This window comes from Pongo abelii, chromosome 5 (assembly GCF_028885655.2).
Source record: "Pongo abelii isolate AG06213 chromosome 5, NHGRI_mPonAbe1-v2.0_pri, whole genome shotgun sequence".
NCBI classification, from domain to species: domain Eukaryota; kingdom Metazoa; phylum Chordata; class Mammalia; order Primates; family Hominidae; genus Pongo; species Pongo abelii.
In genome coordinates this window covers 101,856,118-101,884,092 of record NC_071990.2, presented here as the reverse complement: position 1 = coordinate 101,884,092, position 27,975 = coordinate 101,856,118, and the positions used below count along the sequence as shown (strand labels likewise).

Here is a 27,975-nt window from a genome sequence, read left to right as displayed (position 1 = left end):
ATACAGAAACAAACAAAACATATATAGTCACTTGATTTATGACAAAGGCCACTACAAGGTAGTAGTAGTAAAACATAGTAGAAAAGGGTGCTTTTTAAATAAACTGTAGCTACTAAAATGTAGTAGAAAAGGGTGATTTTTAAATAAAGGATGCTGAGGCCATGACATCCCTACATGAGAAAAAATGTAAGTCTTGACCTTTACATTACACCAACAAGAACATCTCTTCCAGATGTATTTTAAGTTTAAATGGAGTGTATAACACTAAAAGCTTCTAAAAAATAACATAGGAAATTTATATTATATTTCATTGTACTATATTATATTATATTAGACATTTTCAACAGAACCTCAAAAGCACTAACCATGAAAGAAAAGATTAATCAATTGAGCTACCTTAAAATTAAGAAGAACAAAAAAAGGCACCTTAAAAAGTAAAAAAAAAAAAAAAAAAGAATGAAAGAAAACATTTTGTATTTATCTGGCCGACAAAGGACTTGTACCTAAAGCTCCTACAAAACAGTAAGAAAAAATATATATCAAACTAATGCAGGAACAGAAAACCAAATACCACAAGTTCTCACTTATAAGTGGAAGCTACATGATAAGAACTTATGAACACAAAGAAGGAAACAACAGACACTGGGGTCTACTTGAAGAGGGACGGTGGCAGGAGGAAGAGGAACAGAAAAGATAGCTATTAGGTACTGGGTTAATACCTGGGTGTTGAAATAATCTGTACAACAAACCCCCATGACACAAGTTTACCTATGTAACAAAGGTTCACATGTATCCCCAAACCTAAAATAAAAGTTAAAAATAAAATAAATAAAATAAAACAATAAAGAAAAAGTGGATAATTCAGTTTTAAAAATAGACAAATGACTCGTATGGACACTTCATAAAAGATGATCTAAAATGGAGAATAAATGTGAATATGTTCTCACAATCATTACTCCTCATGGAAATGCAAAGTAAAACTTGTGAGATAACATAAGAATAGATAAAATTGAAAAGAATCATACCAAGTGTTCATCAGAATGTGGATAACTAAACTCTCATACCCTGTTCTGAGAGTGTGACTTAGTATAATCACAGTTTGGCAATATCCACTAAAGCTAGATACATGCAAAATCTATGATGAAGCACTGCTACTTCTATGTATATACACTGCAAAGATGCAAAAATATGTTCATCAAAAGACATTTATATGGCCATCTGTGATCTTCCCTAGGAAAAAAAAGTAAAATTTTTTAAAAGACGTTTATAAGAATGTTATTGTAGCACTATTTGTATTACTCAAAAACTGAAAACAATACAAATGTTTTTTAACAGTAGAATGGATTAATAAATTATAATGTATTCATATAAGAGAAAGCTAAATAGCAATAAGAATGAAAAACACTGTTGCACACAACAACACTGATAATCTCAATGAAAGAAAGAGAAGAAACACAAGAGAACACAGGCTATACAACTTCATCTATTTAAAGTTTAAGAGCATACAGAATTAATTAGTTACATGAAGTAAAAATAGTGGTTGCTTTTGGGAGGTGATGTTAGTGACTAGGAAGAGCTAATGGTAATTATTCTGTTTATTTATCTGAGTAGTGGTTACACCAGTGTGTTCATTAGTGAAAAAAATTCACTGAGCTGCACTTTTATAATTTGTACCCTCTTCCTATGTATGGTAAATTTTAGCATGAAGTTTATGATCGAAAAATTCCATTACACAATACATGACAAAGCAATGTTCATGTTTTAGGAGTAGCTTATAGAAGTTGTATTTGGTGTATGGTTCTTCCTATGCATGGTATATTTTAGCAAGAAGTTTATGATCTAAAAATTCCATTACAAAATACATGACAAAGCAATGTTCATGTTTTAGGAGTAGCTTATAGAAGTTGTATTTGGTGGTGAGGTTGCAAAAAGAAATTTTGACCTCGATATATTACTTATTTTAATTAAGATATCCTTTTCTTCTTTCCACATATATTCACCAGTTGACATTACATTATATATTAACTTGTTTTTTACTTGTCCCCCCGACTATTATGTAAACTACACAAAGGCAAAGAGTTTGTTTATTTCATTCACTGCTATATATTCAGCATCTAAACTATCTTAAAAATTTTTAATAAATATTTACCGAATGAATGAATCAAGCTGATTATGATCATTCTTAGTAATTGAGGCTTTCACTTAAATTTTATTTGAATTTCACACTCACTGAAACCTACAGTAAGCCTTTAATAATTCTAGATCTTTAGCAACTTACATGCAGTGGGCAATAAGTAATTTAAATTTTTAAAATTCTGAAAGATAATTCCTTAAACCTGCTTCCTAGCTACAATGAAGACGTGTAGGGAGAAGACCAGAAAGCATTATAAAGTAATAGTTTGGTTCAAGGGAGTTGCTTGACAGCTAGATTCTTCTCTACAAATATTTTAGTTTCTTAAAGGGAGGAAATAGTTCTTTCTATAATATCATTCAGAGAGGACAAAAGAGGAAAATATGGATCAATGACCATGGCATATAATGTAATGACTGGACCAATGTCCAGAATGACATGGCTGTCTGCTGGCTAGTAGGCACTCCTTACTAAACTGCAGAGGGAACATGAAGTGTTACGTGGTGGATAACATAAATAAGAACATCACCTTTAGGGAACAATGACACAAGCTCTCTCCTTACAGGGTAGCTGGGCCCAAAACATATGACCTCTGGGCCCAGATGAACAGCACAGAGGGAAAGCCCAGAGAGCTCAAACAAATCTGTGCAACTCAACAGGCATGAGGGTGAGTGAGCTTGTGAAAGTGGTTCTGAAAGGGTGAGTGCAGATAAAAGGAGCAGGAGAGGCCACAGCATGATGGGGCTCGGGAGCGAGAGTGAGTCATTTAACATAAAGAATAAAGAAGAGAAAAAGTGGAGCCGAAAAGAAAACGTTAACAACTAGAGTGACTGCAGGAGAAAGGGAAAATGAACACATAAATACATTTGTATCCAGAAAAGCAAACCCCAGTTACATAACTAGCATTTAGTAAACACTGAACCAGTTCATATGAAAAAGATGTGGGAAGACGGAAGAGGAGAACAAGCAATGAAGACACTGGGACAAATGCTGAGGTGGCTCTCTTCATCTAGGGGCAAAGCTAAATTCCTTTTTGTTATACATTGTAATGTCATTAATGTTTAATTTGGCTATTTAGTAAATTCAGATATTTTATTTTTAAAGCCAATTTTAAAGAAAGTGTCCAAAGAGAATTCTAAAAGACCATTTGCTTATTATTTTTAATTATCAATTTTTTTTAATTACTAAATTCAGGACTGACACCCAGTAAACCTGTGCATGGCAGAGGCATGTACCCTTCCTACACAACAGAAAAGAAATGGCAGTGTTTCATGGCAAATTCCCTTAAAAAAGGGTGATTTGAGGGATACCCATGGTCAAGATTGCATTTGAATGATATTATTTCACTATATCAGAGTAAAACCTGGTACACGAATCTGCTTCTATTATAACCTGAGTCCATGCAGTTAATGATTTGCTCTTTCTTTACAATATAAATATGGCTCAAACTCAGTATTGAAAATTTCAGTGGGTCAGTAGACACTGTTAAGAATACAAAATTAAAACCAATGTTAAAACCTGTTAGAATCTTTTCTATTAAAAAAAATGCAGGCTCACAGAAAATACACACTATGTAGGTTATTAAAGCTCCAAACTAAAATAATTTATTTCCATATAAGTTAAAATGTTAATGAAATGTCTTTACCAAGGGCAAGAAAAAGAAAAGGATTAAACAAACTACAGTTGTGTAACTCTGACTTAAGGGACAATAGCCATGATGAACCTATTATCTCTTTTTCCAGGCAAGATATTTACTGAATCCACTTTTTAAACTAGCCAAAATTGCAAAATGCAATTCATTCTTTAAATAATTGGAAATCAGTATTGTGAATAGATTTTGATTGCTAGAAAAAATGTTAGCTTTTTCTTATTAGCAAAGCGCAGCTGAAAATGAAGAAGAAAGACAAATAAAATATGGACTTGTTAATGGGCCCTGGAAAAATAAATGAGGTTTTCTTAATTTCTTAGTGACTGTGGAGAGAGTGTTTATGTCACATTGAAAAAGACAGTTCTGTTGCTGCTCTGAAAAGTAAGTAGGGAGTATATAGAAATTATTATTTAATTAGGCCAGATTTTTTTCCTCTAGCAATTTTCTGAAGAATACTTTTAAAAATAAAAAGCTAAATATTAAATCACATTCATTTTTTTGTTATATTTGTTAAAGTCTTCAATATCCAGGAAATATATAGATTCATTTATTCCAGAGGTAAACGGACTTTCAAGGTACATAATTTCTTAGAAAGAGCTGAGTCTTAAATCTGGAGATAGATGGAAAGAAAAGGTCTCTACTCCAAAATGTACTTTTTTTTGTTTATTTCCAACATTTATTTTAAGTTCAGGGGTACATGTGCATGATGTGCAGGATTGTTACATAGGTAAACATGTGCCATGGTGATTAGCTGCACAGATCATCCTATTTCCTAGGTAATAAGCTAAGCATTCATTAGCTATTCTTACTGATACTCTCCCTCCTCCCACCCTCCACCCTCTGACAGACCCCAGTGTATGTTGTTCCCCTGATGTGTACATGTGTTCTCATCATTCAGCTCCCACTTAAGAGTGAGAACATGCAGTATTTGATTTTCTATTTCTGTGCTAGTTTACTGAGAATAATGGCTTCCAGCTCCATGTCCCTGCAAAGGAGATGATCTCATTTCTTTTTATGGCCGCATAGTATTCCATGGTGTACATGTACCACATTTTCTTTATCTAATCTATCATTGATGGGCATTTAGGTTGATTCTATGTTTTTCCTATTGTGAATAGTGCTTCAGTGAACATATGTGTGCATGTATCTTTAAAATAGAATGATTTATACTCCTTTGGGTATATACCCAGTAATGGGATTGCTGCATCAAATGGTATTTCTGCCTCTTGATCTTTAAGGAATCGGCACACTGTCTTCCACAATGGTTGAACTAATTGACACTCCCACCAACAGTGTATAAGGATTTCTTTTTCTCCACAATCTCACCAGCATCTGTTGTTTTTTTGACTTTTTAGTAATAGCCATTCTGACTGGTGTGAGATGGTATCTCACTGTGGTTTTGGTTTGCATTCCTCTAATGATCAGTGATAGTGAGCTTTTTTTCATATGTTTGTTGGCCATAAGTATTCTTCTTTTACAAAGCATTTCTTTATGTCCTTTGCCCACTGTTTAATGGGGTTGTTTGTTTATTTCTTATAATTTGTTTAAGTTCCTTGTAGATGCTGGATGTTAGACCTTTGTCAGATGGGTAGATTGCAAAAATGTTCTCCTTTTCTATAGATGTCTATTTACTCTGACAATAGCTTTTTATCCTGTGCAGAAGCTCTTTAATTTAATTAGATGCCATTTGTCAATTTTTGCTTTTGCCACAGTTGCTTTTGGCATCTTCATCATGAAAAGTTTGCCTGTGCCTATGTCCTGTATTGTATTGCCTAGGTTGTCTTGAGGGTTTTTATAGTTTTCAGTTTTACATTTACATCTTTAATCCATCTGGAGTTGATCGTTTTATATGGTGTAAGAAAGGGTTCCAGTTTCAATTTTCTGCATATGGCTAGCCAGTTCTCCCAGCACCATTTATTAAGTAGGCAATCCTTTCCCCATTGCTTGTTTTTGTCAGGTTTGTCAGAGATCAGATGGTTGTAGGTGTGTGGTCTTATTTCCAATTCTATTCTGTTCCACCGGTCTATGTGTCTGTTCTTGCACCAGTGCCATGCTATTTTGGTTACTGTAGCCTTCTAGTATAGTTTGAAGTCGAGTAGTGTGATGCCTTCAGCTTTCTTCATGTTTAGGATTGTCTTGGCTTTTCAGGCTCTTTTCAGGTTCCATATGAATTTTAAAATAGTTTTTCCAAATTCTGTGAAGAATGTCAATGGTAGTTTAATGGGAATAAATCTATAAATTGCTTTGGGCAGTATGGGTATTTTCACAATATTGATTCTTCCTATCTATGAGCATGGAATATTTTTATATTTCTTTGTGCCCTCTCTGATTTATTTGAGCAGTGGTTTGCAGTTCTCCTTGAAAAGGTCCTTCACTTCCCTTGTCACCTGTGTTTCTAGGTATTTTATTCTTTTTGTGACAATTGTGAATGGGATTTCATTCCTGATTTGTCCCTTGGCTTGACTGTTGTTGGTGTATGGGAATGCTAGTGACTTTTGCACATTCATTTTGTATCTTAAAACTTTGTGAAAGTTGCTTCTCACATTAAGAAGTTTCAGGCTGTGACAATGGGGTTTTCTAGATATAGGATCATGTCATCTGCAAACAATGATAATTTGACTTCATCTCTTCCTGTCTGAATACACTTTATTTCCTTCTCTCTTCTGATTGCCCTGGCCAGAACTTTCAATACTGTGGTGAATAGGAGTGGTGAGAGAGGGCATCCTTGTCTTGTGGTGGTTTTCACGGGGAATGCTTCCAGATTTTGCCCATTGTATGATATTGGCTGTGGGTTTGTCATATCTGGCTCTTATCATTTTTAGATGTGTTCCTTCAATGTCTAGTTTACCAAGACTTTTTAGCACAAAGCGATGGCGAATTTTATCAAAGTCCTTTTCTGTATCTATTGAGATAACCATGTGGTTTTTGTCTTTAGTTCTGTTTATGTGATGAATCACATCTATTAATTTGCAAATTTTTTTTTACTTATTTTATTATTATACTTTAAGTTCTAGGGCACATGTGCAAAACATGCGGTTTTGTTACATATTTATACATATGCTGTGTTGGTTTGCTGCATTCATCAACTCAACATTTACATTAGATAATTGTGCTAATACTATCCCTCCCCTAGCCAGCCCCAGTGTGTGATGTTCCCTGCCCTATGTCCATATGTTCTTATTGTTCAACTCCCACTTATGAGTGAGAACATGTGGTGTTTGGTTTTCTGTCATTGTGATAGTTTGCTTAGAATGATGGTTTCCAGCTTCATCCATGTCCCTGCAAAGGACATGAACTCATCCTTTGTTATGGCTGCATAGTATTCCATGGTGTATATGTGCCACATTTTCTTAATCCAGTCTATCACTGATGGACATTTGGGTTGGTTGCAAGTCTTTGCTATTGTGAATAGTGCTGCAATAAACATATGTGTGCATGTGTCTTTATACTAGTATGATTTATAATCCTTTGGGTATATACCCAGTAATGGATGGCTGGGTCAAATGGTATTTCTAGTTCTAGATCCTTGAGGAATCTCCACACTGTCTTCTACAATGGTTGAACTAGTTTACACTCCCACCAACAGCGTAAAAGCGTTCATATTTCTCCACATCCTCTCCAGCACGTGTTGTTTCCTGACTTTTTAAGGATCGCCATTCTAATTGGTGTGAGATGGTATCTCATTGTGGTTTTGATCTGCATTTCTCTGATGACCAGTGATGATGAGCATTTTCTCATGTGTCTGTTGGCTGCATAAATATCTTCTTTCGAAAAGTGTCTGTTCGTATCCTTTGCCTACTTTTTGATGGGGTTGTTTGATTTTTTTCTTGTAAATTTGTTTAAGTTCTTTGTAGATTTTGGATATTAGCCCTTTGTCAGATAGGTAGATTGTAAAAATTTTCTTCCATTCTGTAGGTTGCCTGTTCACTCCGATGATAGTTTCTTTTGCTGTGCAGAAGCTCTTTACTTTAATTAGATCCCATTTGTCTATTTTGGCTTTTGTTGCTATTGCTTTAGGTGTTCTAGTCATGAAGTCCTTGTCCATGCCTACCTCCTGAATGGTATTGCCTAGGTTTTCTTCTAGGGTTTTTATGGTTTTAGGTCTAACATTTAAGTCTTTAATCCATCTTGAATTGATTTTTGTATAAGGTGTAAGGAAAGGTTCCAGGTTCAGCTTTCTACATATGGCTAGCCAGTTTTCCCAGCACCATTTATTAAAAAGGGAATCCTTTCCCCATTGCTTGTTTTTGTCAGGTTTGTCAAAGATCAGATGGTTGTAGATATGCGGCATTATTTCTGAGGGCTCTGTTCTGTTCCATTGGTCTATATCTCTGTTTTGGTACCAGTACCATGCTGTTTTGGTTACTGTAGCCTTGTAGTATAGTTTGAAGTCAGGTAGTGTGATGCCTCCAGCTTCGTTCTTTTGGCTTAGGCTTGTCTTGGCAATGTGGGCTCTTTTTTGGTTCCATATGAACTTTAAAGTAGTTTTTTCCAATTCTGTGAAGAAAGTCATTGGTAGCTTGATGGGGATGGCACTGAATCTATAAATTACCTTGGGCAGTATGGCCATTATCACGATATTGATTCTTCCTACCCATGAGCATGGAATGTTCTTCCATTTGTTTGTGTCCTCTTTTATTTCATTGAGCAGTGGTTTGTAGTTCTCCTTGAAGAGGTCCTTCACATCCCTTGTAAGTTGGATTCCTAGGTATTTTATCTTCTTTGTAGCAATTGTGAATGGGAGTTCACTCATGATTTGGCTGTTTGTCTGTTATTGGTGTGTAAGAATGCTTGTGATTTTTGTACATTGATTTTGTATCCTGAGACTTTGCTGAAGTTGCTTATCAGCTTAAGGAGATTTGGGGCTGAGACGATGGGGTTTTCTAAATATACAGTCATGTCATCTGCAAACAGGGACAATTTGACTTCCTCTTTTCCTAATTGAATACCCTTTATTTCTTTCTGTTGCCTGATTGCCCTGGCCAGAACTTCCAACACTATGTTGAATAGCAGTGGTGACAGAGGGCATCCCCATCTTGTGCCAGTTTTCAAAGGGAATGCTTCCAGTTTTTGCCCATTCAGTATGATACTGGCTGTGGGTTTGTCATAAATAGCTCTTATTATTTTGAGATATGTTCCATCAATACCTAGTTTATTGAGAGTTTTTAGCATGAAGGGCTGTTGAATTTTGTCAAAGGCCTTTTCTGCATCTATTGAGATAATCACGTGGCTTTTGTCTTTGGTTCTGTTTATGTGATGCATTACGTTTATTGATTTGCATATGTTGAACCAGCCTTGCATCCCAGGGATGAAACCAACTTGATCTTGGTGGATAAGCTTTTTGAGGTGCTGCTGGATTTGGTTTGCCAGTATTTTATTGAGGATTTTCACATCAATGTTCATCAGGGATATTGGTCTAAAATTCTCTTTTTTTGTTTTGTCTCTGCCAGACTTTGGTATCAGGACGATGCTGGCCTCATAAAATGAGTTAGGGAGGATTCCCTCTTTTTCTATTGATTGGAATACTTTCAGAAGGAATGGTACCAGCTCCTCTTTTTACCTCTGGTAGACTTCGGCTGTGAAACCGTCTGGTCCTGGACTTTTTTTAGTTGGTAGGCTATTAATTATTGCCTCAATTTCAGAACCTGGTATTGGTCTATTCATCGATTCAACTTCTTCCTGGTTTAGTCTTAGGAGGGTGTATGTGTCCAGAAATTTATCCATTTTTTCTAGATTTTCTAGTTTATTTGCATAGAGGTGTTTATCGTATTCTCTGATAATGGTTTGTATCTCTGTGGGATTGGTGGTGATATCCCCATTATCATTTTTATTGTGTCTATTTGATTCTTCTCTCTTTTCTTCTTTATTAGTCTTGCTAGTGGTCTATTTTATTGATCTTTTCAAAAAACCACCTCCTCAATTCATTGATTTTTTGAAGGGTTTTTTTGTGTCTCTATCTCTTTCAGATCTGCTCTGATCTTAGTTATTTCTTGCCTTCTGCTAGCTTTTGAATGTGTTTGCTCTTGCTTCTCTAGTTCTTTTAAATATGTTAGGGTTGCGATTTTAGATCTTTCCTGATTTCTCTCGTGTGCGTTTAGTGCTATAAATTTCCCTCTACACACTGCTTTAAATGTGTCCCAGAGATTCTGGTACCTTGTGTCTTTCTTCTCATTGGTTTCAAAGAACATCTTTATTTCTGCCATCATTTCATTATTTACCCAGTAGTCATTCAGGAGCAAGTCATTCAGTTTCCATGTAGTTGTGTGGTTTTTAGTGAGTTTCTTAATCATGAGTTCTAATTTGATTTCACTGTGGTCTGAGAGACAGTTTGTTGTGATTTCTGTTCTCTTACATTTGCTTAGGAGTGCTTTACTTCCAACTATGTGGTCAATTTTGGAATAAGTGTGATGTGGTGCTGAGAAGAATGTATATTCTGTTGAGTTGAGGTGGAGAGTTCTGTAGATGTCTATTAGGTCTGCTTGGTGTAGAGCTGAGTTCAAGTCCTGGATATTGTTCTTAATCTACTGTCTTGTTGATCTGTCTAATATTGACAGTGGGGTGTTAAAGTCTCCCATTATTATTGTGTGGGAGTGTAAGTCTGTTTGTAGGTCTCTCAGGACTTGCTTTATGAATCTGGGTGCCCCTGTATTGGATGCATATATATTTAGATAGTTAGCTCTTCTTTTTGAATTGAACCCTTTATCATGATGTAATGGCCTTCTTTGTCTCCTTTTTTTTAAATTTTTTTATTATACTTTAAGTTTTAGGGTACATATGCACAATGTGCAGGTTTGTTACATATGTATACATGTGCCATGTTGGTGTGCTGCACCCATTAACTCATCATTTACATTAGGTATATCTCCTAATGCTATCCCTCCCCACTCCCCCCACCCAACAACAGGCCCCAGTGTGTGATGTTCCCCTTCCTGTGCCCATGTGTTCTCATTGTTCAATTCCCACCTATGAGTGAGAACATGTGGTGTTTGGTTTTTTGTCCTTGCGATAGTTCGCTAAGAATGATGGTTTCCAGCTTCATCCATGTCCCTACAAAGGACATGAACTCATCCTTTTTTATAACTGCATAGTATTCCATGTTGTATATGTGCCACATTTTCTTAATCCAGTCTATCATTGTTGGACATTTGGGTTGGTTCCAGGCCTTTGCTATTGTGATTACTGCCACAATAAACATACGTGTGCATGTGTGTTTATAGCAGCATGATTTATAATCTTCTGGGTATATACCCAGTAATGGGATGGCTGGGTCAAATGGTATTTCTAATTCTAGATCCCTGAGGAATCGCCACACTGTCTTCCACAATGGTTGAACTAGTTTATAGTCCCACCAACAGTGTAAAAGTGTTCCTATTTCTCCACATCTTTGTCTCTTTTGATCTTTGTTGGTTTAAAGTCTGTTTTATCAGAGACTAGGATTGCAATCCCTCCTTTTTTTTTTTTTTTTTTTTTTTTTTTTTTGCTTTCCATTTGCTTGGTAGATCTTCCTCCATCCCTTAATTTTGAGCCTATGTGCATCTCTGCACATGAGATGAGTCCCCTGAATACAGCATACTGATTGGTCTTGACTCTTTATCCAATTTGCCAGTCTGTGTCTTTTAATTGGGGCATTTAGCCCCAATTAAATTAACCTTACTTTTAATGTTAATATTGTTATGTGTGAATTTGATCCTGTCATTATGATGTTAGCTGGTTATTTTGTCCGTTAGTTGATGCAGTTCCTTCCTAGCATCGATGGTCTTTACAATTTGCTATATTTTTGCAGTGGCTGGTATCCGTTGTTCCTTTCCATGTTCAGTGCTTCCTTCAGGAGCTCTTGTAAGGCAGGCGTGGTGGTGACAAAATCGCTCAGTATTTGCTTGTCTGTAAAGGCTTTTATTTCTCCTTCTCATATGAAGCTTAGTTTGGCTGGATATGAAAATTATTTTCTTTAAGAATGTTGAATATTGGCCCCCACTCTCTTCTGGCTTGTACGGTTTCTGCTGAGAGATCTGCTGTTAGTCTGATGGGCTTCCCTTTGTGGGTAACCTGATCTTTCTTTCTGGCTACCCTTAGCATTTTTTCCTTCATTTCAACTTTGGTGAATCTGACAATTATGTGTCTTGGAGTTGCTCTTCTCAAGGAGTATCTTTGTGGTGTTCTGTGTATTTCCTGAATTTGAATGTTGGCCTGCCTTGCTAGGTAGGGGAAGTTCTCCTGGATAGTATCCTGAAGAGTGTTTCCCAGCTTGGTTCCATTCTCCCCATCACTTTCAGATACACCAATCAAATGTAGATGTGGTTCACATAGTCACATATTTGTTGGAGGCTTTGTTTGTTTCTTTTTACTCTTTTTTCTTTAACCTTGTCTTCTTGCTTTATTTCATTAATTTGATCTTCAATCACTGATACCCTTTCTTCCACTTGATCAAATTGGGTACTGAAGCTTGTGCATGCTTCACAAAGTTCTCTTGCCATGTTTTTCAGCTCCATCAGGTATTTAAAGTCTTCTCTACACTGTTTATTCTAGTTAGCCATTCATCTAAGCCTTTTTCAAGGTTTTTAGCTTCCTAGCTATGAGTTCAAACATCCTCCTTTAGCTTGGAGAAGTTTGTTATTACTGACCTTCTGAAGCCTACTTTTGTCAACTCATCAAATTCATTCTCCATCTGGCTTTGTTCCATTGCTGGCGTGGAGCTGCAATCCTTTGGAGGAGAAGAGGCACTCTGATTTTTAGAATTTTCAGCTTTTCTGCTCTGGTTTCTTCCCCTCTTTGTGGTTTTTATCTGCCTTTGGTCTTTAACATCGGTGACCTACAGATGGGGTTTTGGTGTGGATGTCCTTTTTGTTGATGTTGATTCTATTCCTTTCTGTTTGTTAGTTTTCCTTCTAACAGTCAGCTCCCTTAGCTGCAGGTATACTGGAGTTTCCTGGAGGTCCACTCCAGGCCCTGTTTGCCTGGGTATCAACAGCGGAGGCTGCAAAACAGCAAATATTGCAGAACAGCAAATATTGTTGCCTGATTCTTCCTCTGGAAATTCATTGCAGAGGGGCACCCACCTGTTTGAGGTGTCTGTTGGCCCCTACTGGGAGGTGTCTCCCAGTTAGGCTACACGGGGGTCAGGGACCCACTTGAGGAGGCAGTCTGTCCATTCTCAGAGCACAAATGTCATGCTGGGAGAACCACTGCTCTCTTCAGAGTGCTTCAGACAGGGACGTTTAAGTCTGCAGAAGTTTTCTGCTGCCTTTTGTTTAGCTATGCGCTGCTCACAGAGGTGGAGTCCTGAGGCAGCAGGCCTTGTTGAGCCGTGGTGGGCTCCGCCCAGTTTGAGCTTCCCCATCTGCTTGTTTACCTACTTAAGCCTCAGCAATGGTGGATGCCCCTCCCCCAGCCAGGCTGCCACCTAGCGGTTCAATCTCAGACTGCTGCGCTAGCAGTGAGCAAGGCTCCATGGGCATGGGACCCACTGAGCCCAGCAAGAGAGAGAATCTCCTTGTCTGCCGGTTGCTAAGACCTTAGGAAAAGTGCAGTATTTGGGCAGAAGTGTCCCCTTGTTCCAGGTAGTCTGTCACGGCTTCCCTTGGCTAGGAAAGGGAAATCCCCCAACCCCTTGTGCTTCCCAGGTAAGGCAACGCCCCACCCTGCTTCAGCTCACCCTCTGTGGGCTGCACCCACTGTCCAACCAGTCCCAATGAGAGGAACCAGGTGCCTCAGTTGGAAATGCGGAAATCACCTGTCTTCTGTGTCAATCATGCTGGGAGCTGCAAACTGGAGCTGTTCCTATTCAGCCACCTCACCACACCTCTCCTGGATTCATTAATTTTTTTAAGGGTTTTACATGTCTCTATCTCCTTCAATTCAGCCCTGATCTTGGTTATTTCTTGTCTTCTGCTGGCTTTGGGGTTTGTTTGCTCTTGGTTCTCTAGCTCTTTTAGTTGAGATATTAGGTTGTAAACTTGAGATTTTTCTAGCTTTTTGATATGTCACTCAGTGCTATAAATTTCCCTCATAACACTGCTTTTGCCACATCCCAGAGATTCAGGTACATTTTCTCTTTGTTCTCATAATTTTCAGAGAACTTCTTGATTTCTGCCTTATTTACCCAAGATTTATTCAGGAGCAGGTTGTCCAATTTCCATGTAGTTGTGTGGTTTTGAGTGAATTTCTTAATCTTGAGTTCTAATTTGATTGCACTGTGGTCTGAAAGCCTGTTTATTATTATTTCAGTTTTTATGCATTTCCTGAGGAGTGTTTTACTTCCAATTAGGTGATCAATTTTAGAGTAAGTGCCAAGTGGTGATGAGAGGAATGTATATTCTGTTGTTTTTGGGTGGAGAGTTCTGTAGATATCTAGCAGGTCCACTAGATCCAAAGCTGGGCTCGGCCCCCACATATCTCTTTTAGTTTTCTAACTTGATGACCTGCCTAATATTGTCAGTGGGGAGTTAAAGTCTCTCACTATTATTGTGTTAGAGTCTAAGTCTCTTCAAAGGTCTCAAAGAACTTGCTTTATGAATCTGGGTGTTTTTGTATTGGACACGTATATATTGAGGAAAGTTACCTTTTCTTGCTGAATTGAACCCTTTACCATTATGTAATGCCCTTCTTTGTCTTTTTTTATCTTTGTTGATGTAAAGTCTGTTTTGTCTGAAACTAGGGTTGTAACCCTGCTTTTTTCTGTTTTCCATGAAATACTAATCCACTTTTTACATTGTCTAATTTATTAACTTTTTCTTAAACATTGATATCAAGAAGTACAATTGTTGCATTTCTTGTGCTTTGGACTTCTTTAAAAAAGAGATGATTAATATTTTTTCTATAGTTTCCATTTATTAAATGCAAAAGTAAAACCTCCATATTTAACAATCAATGTTCTCTGGCCTTTCTTAGTTAATGACATAAACCCCCCACTTTATGAAAATTAAATACCCTCCTTATTTTCATTCAATGATAAATCTCATTGACACCTGGAATCATAATCTAATGGATATACATACTTCCTTTCACTACCCGAACTGTCTTTAGGCTCAGGTAAGAGGGAACACTGACCTGGGCTCTGCACTTTTTAGAGCCAGTTTCTAAGGCCTGCAAAAGCCTCTGCCTCAGTTCAATTCTCCTGAGGGTAGATTGTACTGCAGGTGTGCATTTCATAGGTCTGAGAGGTGGCTGGTTGTAGGAGATGTGGAAAGAGTTTGGACAGGTGGACCAAGTTGAGAACATATGTGGACATAAGTCCTTCCAGAGCCAGCAGTAGAAAGAAAAATGCGTAAGCCACCGCATTTGAGCATAGAACTTCATGGAGTCTGAGATCCCTAACTTTAAATCTGGCCTTTCAAATAATTATGAAGGTCAATTTGTAAAAGAAATAGGATAAAACATATTTTATTCAACAATCTGTTGGTTTGATTTGTAACTTTAAATATTTAGACATCTGGGCCTCCATTTTACTCATCCCCTGTCCCTATGATGTAAGGAGTAGACAGGACAGCCACCATCCTCCATGTCATGTGCCAGACATGAGGCTAAGGGGACACATGGAAAGATGATCAGTGAAAATGTATGTAAGTCACTTTAAAAATAAATTGATTAGGAAATTAATTAACAGATATTCTCTACTTTGTTTTTACATTCCTTCTGTTAAATTTTTAAGTCCATCTTCAAAACAGAGCTAACCAGTACTTGCTAGTCAATTTCCCTGTTAGTCAATGCCTGTTCTAGGAATAGTGGCCCCCAAACCCCCTTCTGAATGGACAGGGGGCTGTCTTATCCCTCCCCTTGGCATAGTTTACTAGATGATTGTGGGTAACTGGTCTGAGCTGGACAAATTTTGATTTCTCCCAAAATTAGTTATAAGGATACAAAAACTCTAGTTTATCTCTGATGGGCAGTTCACTTAAGGGATACAGTGCCAAGGTGAGGTAGCTAAGTCAGGCTCATGAGCAAATGGAGCAGAGGAAGAGTATCTGGACAAACAGAGAATCATAAAGCAGGCTTACACAGAAAGATGCTTAGCAGAGAGTCCTTACAGCCCACAATAAAAAGGGAAAGAAAGGGAGAGAAGCTGCCTTGATTTCTGCTGCTTTCCAAATCCTGCTTCCAGACCTAGTGAATGGCAGCTGTATTTTCTCCTTTGAATTCTAAAAGGATTCCCTTGTATACTTATAACTTAGGCATTTTACTTATGCTAACTTAAGTAGTACTTAAGAATAGTCATCTTTCAATAAAGAGCAAATAGGTTTTGCCATGTCTAATTCTGTAATTCTATGATGACATTTTGCATACAACTCATATGCAGAAATAAAGTTAAACCAAACTTTTACCTTCATGAGAATCCTATAATGTAGGTACTATTATTATCACTGTTGTACAAATGAGAAAGCTGAGGCACCAGAGAAGTTAAGTAACTTGCCCAATGTCATCCAATTAATGTTTAATGTCATTCAGTTAGGATTCAAACACAGGCTGCGCGGCTCCAAAGATCCCTACTCTTAAGAATGATAATTTACAGCACATCAATCATTTTTCTATGATTCAAAATCATCATATTTTAGAGAAAGCTTATGATAACTCATAATTTATTTAGAAGTTACATTAAGCAGAGTAAATAAAACAATACAGCTATTAAAAGGAACTTTAGAAAACCATAAGCATTTCGAATTATGAGTTTCATATGCAGATTTAAAATAACAAAACCTTTAACCTTCTTTTACAGAATGCCTCATTGACCATCCTTTCTCAGAGGAGTTATAAAGAAGATTGATATATTATAAAATCATTATGAAAATTAGGAGATTTATTTTAATTTTCCAATGGATAAGCAAACATGAACTAGACAGTAATAAGACCAAATATTTATTAAGCACTCAAGAGACTCTGAGTAACAATTCTTACACAGCTGAGAATCTTTTTGCAATTTAAAATAATTTCATATATAGTCTTCATTCCTCTGTAATATATATTTAGTTAAAACATAAGAAACTAAGACTATTATGTGATTAAATTAAAATTGTAATGGTTTTTTAAACTAAAATTGATATCATTTTAAGATAAAACCAAATATAATCCCTAAAATTAAGCTTTAAAATTTTAATGACCAACAACATATCAATAATTAGCAGTTCTGTGTTTTGGACCATTAGGAATTAGACAATAATAGTCTGCCATTTCTAATCTGACCCTAACTCTGTGAGGCACAGCAGAAAACATGGGAAAAATATCTGTCACAAAGAGTGTACAACTTGGCTTGAAAAACAAAAGGTACTCACATGAAACAAGTGCAGGGTAAAAATAAAAGTATTCTTTGTTATTTATTTGTGCCTTAAACCTATTAAAAATTAGCTGGGTCAACTTTAAATGGCAGCATATAATCTAGCTGTATATTATATGGTATAAAATATAAGTCCAACAGAGAAAATAGATAATGAGTATTAAGAGTCAAAGAAGGTGTCTTGTAGCAAGAAAATAAATCTTTACCTTATCCTTACAAGATGAGAAGTATTTCAATAAACAGAAAGAAGAGAAAGGTCAACATTTAATTATAGAGAAGCATCATAGACATCAGTTTGGAGACAGGCAGTATTATGTTGTGATTGTTCTCCCAACATCCATTCCTGGCACCATTAGCTCCATGGATAGGAGCTAATGATCCCAGTTCTAGGAATGAGACCTACATTGGCTCCAGGCAATTGATAATTCCATTCTTCATCCCACAGTCACTGGACCAGATTATCTAGGCCTAAGCCAATTAGCACACTGTGTCAACTCATCTGAGTGGTTCAAAAGGAAGACTTTTGATCCTGATGTGGGAAGGAAGGCTTTCTGTCACATTGATCATAAATGAAGCAGTATGTGGCCCTGCTAGGAACAAGCAACCATGCTATGACATGACAGGATAGAAGGCAGAACAAACAAACATTTTTTTAAAAAAGCTTGAGTTGCTGGTTATTATAATTATTCTCAAGTATTGAAACATAAAAAGTGTGATTCTTCATAATCATGGCAAATAGAGATGCTTTCTACCGAAGAAGTATTGTCAGCATATGGTACCACTGATTTGTGATTCTGTTTACAGTCCCTAAAATGTGGCATCTATAAAGAGGAATTTTGCTTTCCAGTTGCATAATACTCTTGTTGATAACATATATCAACAATGAAGAAAATACAGAGAGGGATTTGCAAAACACTTCTATTGTGTATAATATGTACAACCTATTGACTTCAATGATAATCACTTCATTGAAAGTGTAGCAAGTTTTTATCTCTATCTCAAAGATATTTTCAGAGTCAGAGATTATAAAAGTTGTATGTTATGGTAACACCCAATAATCTTTCAGGAAGAATATAAGCATAATTGCACTAAAATGAAAATCACTGCTAAGCCAGTAAATGACCAAATTTATATTCTTTTTCAAAAAATAAGTTTTGCTAATGTGTTTTAGTTTCTAAAACACCCAGAATACTACTCATAATGCTGCTTTAATCAGTCAGAGTTTCTCTGAATGATTTTCTTTCCTAACACAGTCAGAACACTTGGAATGGCACAGCATAGACAAAATCAAAATAAAAGAGTAAGTTTATATAACTCCTATTTCAAATAAGAATAAGTACAATGTAACTAATCCATATTCTCTTGATTTAAATCAGTTACAGTATTAATTCACCTAGCTAAATTTCTTATTTTTCCTTTGAAATCTAAATAGTCCCTTTATTACTTGCAGTCAGTAGTATCTAACTGAAATTTAGGTCACCCTACAGCCCTCTTTTGTTCCCCTATTCTAGTTTCCAAATCTCTAAGTTTCATCATTTTAATTTCAGTCAGCACAATATATACATGCACAAAATCAATACTCAATTTGATAGATAGAGGACAAATTTTAACCAACTTTATCTCAATCAAACCTTTTCCCAAATTTTATCTTTCTTTTAAATGCCCTCTAATGCTCAATGTTTTAAAGTTCTTTTCATTTTGCTCCCAATACCTCTCTTCACATTGTCAACAATAACTTGCACATTTTTTCTTATTTTTCATTTGGAAATTTTGAGCATTGAATAAGCCACAGCAATTGATTCCTTTTTCACCTAAATTACAACTTGAAACTTTTTTTTTAATGTATAGAAATAACATCTTACCACTACAAACAATGCTACTTAACCCTCATACACCAACAGTTCTGGTTTATTCAACTTTCATAATATACTTGGTTTTTGAATAAATTTTAAAAAGAAATTTTAAAAATTCAATAATATTTTTTTAATCTCTAAAATCAGTAGTTTTTCTAAACTTCTGAAGTAATCTCCTCAACATATTAAATCTAAACATTATAAGAAATGGTAACCCTATTTTTTCTAAAGATGTTTATAGAGATTTTTGCTAAACTTCCAAAAATGTCACCCAACGACTTGTTAATATAGCAAAACCAACTTTATTTGGAATTTCTGCACTAAAGGAGAACACCATCTTGAGAAAGTTTTAGCAGTATCTCAAAAGAAGGCTATCAGCACTGAGATAGTTATAAGATGGTGAGGTCTGAACCCAGGTGATTTAAGGTAGGTCTTTCAAGACAGGGAACTGATTAGGATTGGATAAAACTTTTTGGTATATTCATTTAGGATTGGTAGACATAGCACAGTGAGGGTCTCGAAGCAAATCTTAAAAAATAAGCCCCTGTTTGATAAGTGAGCAGTTTTCCCAAGTCACCAGATACCCAGGTCACCAGATTATGTCCAATAAATTGGTCTGTAGGAAAGTTCTGAAACAAACAGTGAATTTATATATTGGTTTATAGTTTTATCTCTCCCAGACAAAATTTTCCTGGAACAAACAACTAGGTCAGGTCGACATAGTCTAAAATCTTACCAAATTCCTGTCGACACAAATGGTCTTGTTTCTCAATTCTCCATCATGGTCATTCTTCAGCCTGATCTGGAAAACAGATGGTTATCACATGGGGGAGATGATTACATAGATGTTTGTACAGTCATCATTACATATCTGAATTCTGTTGGTGGTCATTTCAACCACTGCATACACCAGGTTTCCTTGTTCTTTTTGTTGGATTATCATTTGATGTAACAGTGGTTATGAAAAGCATTTAAGATACTAGAGATTACACATTTGAACATTGTAGTACCACTGTCAAATACCAAGAATACTATGATCAGATTCTGTAATCTACACATAAGCCAAGAGCCAAGGGTGGCCAAACTAAACTAAATCAAGAAAATAGACTGCATCCACCAAAAAGCCTATAGACTAAATATGGGCATTTTAGTCAAATTACCTAATTTTACAATGTTCTTATTGGTTTCCTGGACCTTCTTAGTAATATTAAAATTATCAGAAATATCTATAGGGGGTAAAAAGAATATTATTTTTCCTAAAATGGTACATATAATACCTCTACAGTCCATTTATGTCTATGGACTCTATTTTTGAACAGAGAAGGTATTCTATTGATTTCTATGAACTTACTGACATTGTCTAACTCTCCTTTCAATATCTGAACCATAACATGTTAATATTTTCCCCATCATCCATGCCTCTAATAAAAAGTGATATAAAGAGGCTTGAAGGCAGAAGAAAACCATCTATAATTTCCCTGTGTAGTTAAACGGTTTCATATCTTAGTAAAGACATAGTTATTTTCTTCTTTGAAACAAGCTGTGTAGTTACCTTTTTTCTGAGAATGAAAAATAGCAATCAAAATGTAGCCAGGGTGATAGCAAAGACTACCTGAGTAGCCCGACACAAGCATTAATTTACAAAGATAAGTTCCTGTCTAAGTTACTGATAATATTCAAAAGGCTTTTGTGCCACAAATTCAATACCTGTGGTAGGGGGCTTCCCAAATAACAAGCTCTTGGCCAAAATACCCCTTCGTTGATGCTAAATTGTATTGTATGGTTTTGACACTCTTTAGAGATAATTAGGTGCCAGATAGGAGAACATGCAGTAAGGATGTCATGAAATAGATGAAATGTTATATTTTATAAAGAATCCAAAGATTTACCTACATAGTAAACCTTGTTGGTAAAGTCTGTAAACATGAGAGACAGGTATTAAATGCATTCCACATTTTCCCTTTCTGAGTCTAGCTCATTTCTGAGTCTAATTAATTTGAGATGTATATCTGAAGTACAGTCCAAAATTAGTAAAGAAATAGCCAGTCTCATAGTATGACCTTTTAAAAGTCCATGTGGTAAGAGGCAATAAGTGCCGGGAGGTGTTAACTTCATTGTCTTAAGGGTCAGAGTGAATAACCTTGGGCAAGAAAGACAAAAAATGTCAGATAATTTTGCAAGTTTGAATTTTAAAATATGATTAGCTCTACCTAATTGATCTAAGGATTGACAATGATAGGCACAATGAAGTTTCTGAGTAAGTACAAAGCTTTACAAAATCTTCTAACAGTCCTAGTAAGATGAGTGTTGTATCACTGGAGGGATTGGAATTCCAGGTTGAGAACACAGTAATGTGTTTGATACTCTCATAACCACAGCTCCCTAGCAAGTAAGTACATGAGCTCACTCTAAGAATTAGCAAATACTGATTAGGACATATTCAAAACCCATAGAAGAAAGTAGGTTATATAGACTCTTTGAAGACGTTGACAGGAGGTTCTTGTCTGTATTGGTATGGGTTCTTGTCCATATCGTACATTTACAGACATCTACCAGAGATATCATCAGCAATCCTAGTAAAAATTTCTTCACTTACATTGACTGACTATAGTGATCAATTTGTCCTTGTTGTAGTAGATGATTTCATGTAAAATTTTTGGCAAGGTTTCAGTTGAGGTCCTCTAGTATCATCAATTATCTACTATAAAGTGTCAGAGAATATCCTTGTGAAATTTACAACCAGATTTTTTCCAGTAACTCTTTTCAGTTTCTGGGGTCAATCACTGGCTACTATAATAGCTTATTTCAACCTTTCAAAAGAATTGGCTTCTAGGATTATCATGGGGCCCAGAATCTTAGTGAGGGCTATCTGCCTGCCATACTGATTATGTAGGCATTTCCTTTAACTCCATGCTATATGTTTTTGCATAGCTTCAACTTTTATGATAGCCAACTGTCAGGAAGTTCTAGAATATTTAAAATTTATGTAACCTGTTAACCATTTCTAACTGGGGTCTTAGTCAGCTCATGCTACCATGACAAAATACCACAGACCAAGTGGATTAAACAATAGAAATTTATTTTCCCACAGTTCTGGAGCCTGGAAATCCAAAATCAGGCTGCCAGCATAGACAGGTTCTGGTGAGAGCCCTTTTCTTGGCATGTTGATGGAGCCATATTACTGTGTGCTCACATGGCCTTCCTCAGTAGAGAAGAGAGAGCAAGGTCTCTGGTGTCTCTTTTTATAAGGGCATGAATCCCATCAAAAAGTCTCCACCCTCATGATCTCATCTAAACTTAATTTCCCCCCAAAGGCTCTACCTCCAAAAATCATCGTATTAGGCGTTGGAACTTCAATATTTGAATTTTGGAGGGACACAATTCCATAGCAATGGTTAATTGCTAAGATTAAAAACATTTATTAATACGTTGCACCCATTAGGATAGCTGTTGTCAAAAGTATGGAAAATAACAAGTGTTGGTGGGGTTGTAGAGAAATTAGAACCCCTATGCATTGCTGGTGGGAATGTAAATGGTGCTGTCACTCTGGAAAATTGATTGGCTGTTCCTCAAAAAGTTAAGCATAGAATTACCATATGACCCAGAAATTCCACTCCAAGGTATATACTCCAAAGAATTGAAAGCAGGGACTCAAACAGATACTTGTACACCAATGTTCATGGCTGCATTATTCCCAATAGCCAAAAGGTGGAAACAACCCAAGTGTCCATCAACAGGGGAATGGATAAACAAAATGTTGTATAGACATATAATGAAATACTAATCAGACATAAAAGAAGAATGAAATTCTGATACATGTGACCTTGAAAACATTATGCTTAGTGAGATAAGCCAAACACAAAAGAACAAATGCCGTGTAATTCCTCTTACATGAGTTACTTAGAATAAGGAAATTGATAGCGATGGAAAGTAGAATACAGGTTACAAGAGCTGGGATTAGTGGGGAACAGTTAGTGGGTACAGAGTTCCTGTTTGGGATGGTGACAAAGCTCTTGAAATAGTGGTAATTGTTGCACAACATTGTGTATGTACTTAATGCCATGGTTATATATACAGATATTAATATATAGACAGAACACTACAATTTTTAAAATGTTGTTAGACTTTGTAGACTTATCCAATGGCTTACCTGCTCTGAAGGTATAAATCAACCTTGTCTTTGGCTATTGTCAAGCTCTGGCAAGTGCAAAAAATTCTACCATTAAGGCTAAATTTACTTCTGATTAGGTATATTTTAGGAGTGAATTGATATTTGTCATGGAATACACTGCCTGATATTTTCCAGTTTCAGAGGTAAGAGATGACCCATCAACAAACATTACTGAATCAGAATATTCTAGGGCAATTTATAATAAACCTGTTCAAACATAGTCAGTTATTGGACAGAAGCTAAACAATTGTGGGATTACCTTTCTTTGGGTAATGAAAGAGGTGAATAGGATTTAAAATATTACAAAAATGGACAGAATTGGTGAAGGAGAAAGTAATAAAATTTCAGGAATTAAGCCTGCTTGCTGAGAAATGGAACGTATTTTCAGTAAGTAAAACAGATTACACAGCATGAAAAAAACATCAAGCTTAAGGAAGATCCTAAAACCCAGTCAGTGAAGCCTCCACTTGTTTGGCTGCTGCTGCTGCTTACACAAGATTATGGATCTAGGGAAAGGCTGAAATAAGTAATTTGTCTGTGATGATTCCCATGGCTTTGGATCAGAACACTAAGGGATTTCCCAGAGTATTCATACACAAATAGGTACAGAGTTTATAATTAGAAAGGCCCACAGTCTGAGGCTTTTGAAGAGGTAATCTTACGTCACAAAATGCCTGTTAATATTTACATTCCCAGAAAACAGTTTCAGCTACCAAGGACTAAATAAGTCATATAAAAATGAGATGATTTTTTAAAAGCTAAGAATCCATTGCTTGCAGGTGCCAGTGAAAACCAGAAAACCTTTTAATTATTTCTTAGTAATCAGTCTAGGAAAATTTTGAGTGGCTTGTAACCTATCAATGGTGAAGAATGTACTCCCCTTAGGATAAATTATGTCCCAGATAATGTACTGTGTTTTGACAAAATTGTAATTTTGGGGGGCAGGAAATGATATAACCATTCTGAGCTAGAACATTAAGTAAATCAAAGTCAGCCTTCAAGCTCAACTTGTCTTTAGAACATAGCAAAAGTTAGTCAACATACTAAGAAAAATTTGCAATACTGAAGTTCCTTGTTAAGCACCTGTGAAAAACGGGAGGGTGACTCCATAAAACTTCAACTGCCCAGGTAAATATTTTAACTTTCCTAGGAGAAAACAAACAAATAAACAGGTATTGACTATTTTTAATCTAAAGGGGCACTAAAGAAAGCAGAACAAAGTTTATAATGACGGCATTGAAGATTAAGTAGTATTGGGATTTGGTACCACAGGAAAGCAGAGGTTGACTTTTATTTGGGCCTAAGGTCCTGAGCAATCTATATCCTCACCCATTCATTTTCTTGGCTAAATGAATTGGAGTAGTACAAAGATCAGTATAATGTATGACTAATATTCTTTGCCTACTTGGCTTTTAGCTATTGACTTGAGAACTTCCGTAGCTTCTGGTTTTGGAGGATATTATAAAAGCCTTGGATCAATCTGAACCTTAACGAGTTCATCCCCAACAATTCTGCCAATATCAGTAGAATTTTTGCCCATAAAGAATCTAGCACGAAGATCTTCAAACTGGGCTTCATGTAGATACAAAAATACTGGAAAGTCAAAGTTTAGTTTAGCTAAAAATCTATAATCTGATTATCAATAGGGGAATTCTAAAAGACTTGAAGAAAAAGATAATTGAGAGAGTTTTGTTTGTTTTACTTTCTACTTAATTTTGCTGTGAACCTAAAACAGCTCTAAAAGGGAGAATTTTTAATTTAGCAATTCCACAGCTTTCATAAATCCTTCTGGCTTCCTATGCAATTCAGAGTCTTCTTAAGTAGTAATTCTTATGGCCCATTTAGTCTTTTTTTAATCCAATTTTTGTATATAAGATTACTCTTAACATATAAACCAATTGATATTGATCCAGAAACCTGGGTTTTATGTTTTTAAAGCTATTCTAAATGCTTTTGTAAATTTCTATCTTATCTACAGGTATGAAAGTCTTTGACAATGGCTTTCATCTAATACTAGTCTCTTTTTTTTCCATATCAGACTGGTATTGTGTTGATGTCCTAACAATGTTTGAGGGAGGCTCAGCTCACATATGAGCATTAAATCCTAACCATGATGCTTATAAATTACAAAAGGATCTAATGCTAGTCTTTTTATGAGTCTTAGGGCTTAAAGTCAACCAGAAGAGATTTGCCTTTTCTAAAGGGAATTTAACTTTCAGAGATGGGTCAGTTTTGGGGGTTTCTGGACACCCAAAAGATAAGAAAACCAGATCAGAAAGAGGAGTAGCAGTAGAGTATAATGAAAAAGCAAAAGATGAAGCAAGACAGTAAGACAAAAGCCATTAAGTTCAAGTTCTGATTGAGACTATCTAAAAGAAAGATAATTTCAAGTTTTTCAAGTTATTTAGCCAAAGAAACTTTGGCTAAATTTCAAGTTATTAGCCAAAGAAACTTTTAAGGAAGCAATTTTGGAATCAGAGTTTCTTTTGGGAGTTTCATTATAACAATAAAATCAATGTCCGCCATTGGATGTTTGGGATTTTTTTCCCTTTCTGTTCCAAAGTGCTTCTCAAATAAACAATTTTGTTCATATCGAAAGTTTCTCAAAGTGACCACTATGACCTAAATTATCCAAGGTGAAATCAGGTCATTTAGAAAGATATTTACAGAAATTGATGTGTAAAAATATGTAAGAGTTAGGATAATTGATCAGAATGAGGCACAGACTTAGTTTAAAATGAGATAAACTCATGAGAATTCTAGCATCAACCCATCAACAGTATTGTTGATGCACCTTTTGTCTTGGGCCCTCAAATGGTTGGCCTTTACCCTGCTACATCACACAGCCTCTCCCTTAGAATCACTCAACTATACAGACTTCAAAGTCCGTGTAGATGGAAACTTTGGATGAGAGATATCTTCCAGAATCAAGTTCTCATGGGAAGCAAACAAGACAAAACTAAGGAAAATTCTCATAAGATACTAATTGATAATAACGAAAGGCAAAATTTCTCCAAAAGAAACTGATTTAAGTGAAAACTTTCTGCAGTCCTCAGTCCCTGGGTCTGTTCTGAGAAACAGACTTATTGGGGCTTATGCTTATTCACTTTCTTCTTACAGAGTCACACACAGACACAAACACACACAGAGCAAGGACAAAGATAAAGAGTAGAGTTACGAATAACAAAGCTGATTTTTCAACAAAGATAACAGCTTTCAAATCTGATCAGAAAATAATAAAAGCATTATTATACAATCTCCTCCAAAATTGTATTTCCTGGAAGGGAATATAAACTTAGCATTTCACGAAAAAAGGAAAAAAAAAAAAAAAACAGATCAAAATCTTACTCTCCCCCATCACAGTCAGTGAGATTACTAAGCAGGAAGGTGAAAGAATCTCAGTGGAAGTACTGTTTCTGACTCAAAAATCTCAACCAGAGCAGTGAGGTGAGAACTCAACTGAATGTCAGTGGAACCTCCAGATCTGCTCTGTCTAATATGAGAGACCTTAGTTGTGCACGTATATTTCAATTTCAATTTAAAGCAGTTAAAATTAAATAAAATTAAAACTGAGGTCCTTAGTTAACTAGTCATATTTTAAGTGCACATGTGACTAATGACTACCATATTGGATGTTTCTATGATTGCATAAAGTTCTATTAGACATTACTGTTTCTGATTGTTGAACCCACCAATATCTCACCAAGCAACTTGGTAATCAAATAAATTTATTTGAACTCAATATAATAGGGAAAGCATCCCTTTAAAAGAATCTTAGCAGTGTCTCAGAAAACAGAAATCTGAGATTAGGTGGTTTAGGGCAAGATTTTTGAGGCAGGAAATTGCTTCGAAATGAACATAGTTTGTGATAGAATAATTTCAATTTGGTAGACAGCAATGTAAGGGGTTTTGTTTTGTTTCATTTTGTTTTGAGAAGGACTCTCGCTCTGTTGCCCAGGCGGGAATGCAATGGCAAGATCTCAGCTCACTGCAACCTTCGCCTCCCGGGTTCAAGCGATTATCCTACCTCACCCTTCCTAGTAGCTGGGATTACAGGTGCCTGCCACCACATCCAGTTAATTTTTGTTTTTTGTTTGTTTGTTTTTAGAGAAGGAGTCTCGTTCTGTCACCAAGCTGGAGTCCAATGGCGTGATCTCGGCTTACTGCAACCTCCGCCTTCTGGGTTCAAGCTATTCTCCTGCCTCAGCCTCCCAAGTAGCTGGGACTACAGGTGCGTGCCACCACACTCAGCTAATTTTTGTATTTTTAGTAGAGACGGGGTTTCACCATGTTGGCCAGGATGGTCTCGATCTCTTGACCTCATGAACCACCCACCTCAGCCTCCCAAAGTGCTGGGATTACAGGCATGAGTCACTGCACCCAGCCTAATTTTTGTATTTTTAGTAAAGACCAGGTTTCACCATGTTGGCCAGACTGGTCTTGAACTCCTAACCTCAAGTGATCTGCCCACCTGGACCACCCAAAGTGCTGGGATTACAGGCATGAGCCACTGCACCTGACCAATGCGAGCATTTTTAAATGAACTTTGATAAGTAAGTTCTTATTTAACAAACTGTTTCTTCCCAGGTAAGCAGACTATTGTTTCTAATAAAACTGACCTACAGGAATATCCTGAAATAAACACTGACATTATTTGTGGTTTGCAGTCTTACTTTTAGCAAGCAAAATAAACTGAATCAAGATTAATTAATTCATGTTCATGGCATTCTCATATTATTTAAACACAAAGATAACATTTTCAAAAGTATATTAAAATAGGAAATATTCTCCCTTCTGTAAAAACAAAATAAAAACATTAAAACTGCACCCCAAAACATTTTCACATTTTAATTTGTAAAATTAATTAATAAAATAGTATCATGAAAGCATCAAGAGAAGAAAAAATCT

The 27,975-nt window shown here is 36.1% G+C and overlaps 1 protein-coding gene and 1 non-coding gene across 6 annotated transcripts in view; both read right to left on the bottom strand.

Moving 5' to 3' along the window:
- GRIK2 (glutamate ionotropic receptor kainate type subunit 2) overlaps positions 1-27,975 on the bottom strand; it is a 1,201,011-nt gene that overhangs the window by 1,104,705 nt on the left and 68,331 nt on the right. For all 5 annotated transcript variants that reach the window (XM_054557912.2, XM_063724917.1, XM_063724918.1 and 2 more), the window contains exon 3: positions 19,633-19,698. The gene's annotated coding sequence lies outside the window, so the exon portion shown is untranslated. The remainder of the gene's footprint in view (positions 1-19,632; positions 19,699-27,975) is intronic.
- On the bottom strand, positions 25,100-25,203 carry LOC112134088 (small nucleolar RNA U13). Its single transcript, XR_002915671.1, has one exon. It is a non-coding gene; the product is annotated as a small nucleolar RNA U13 (small nucleolar RNA).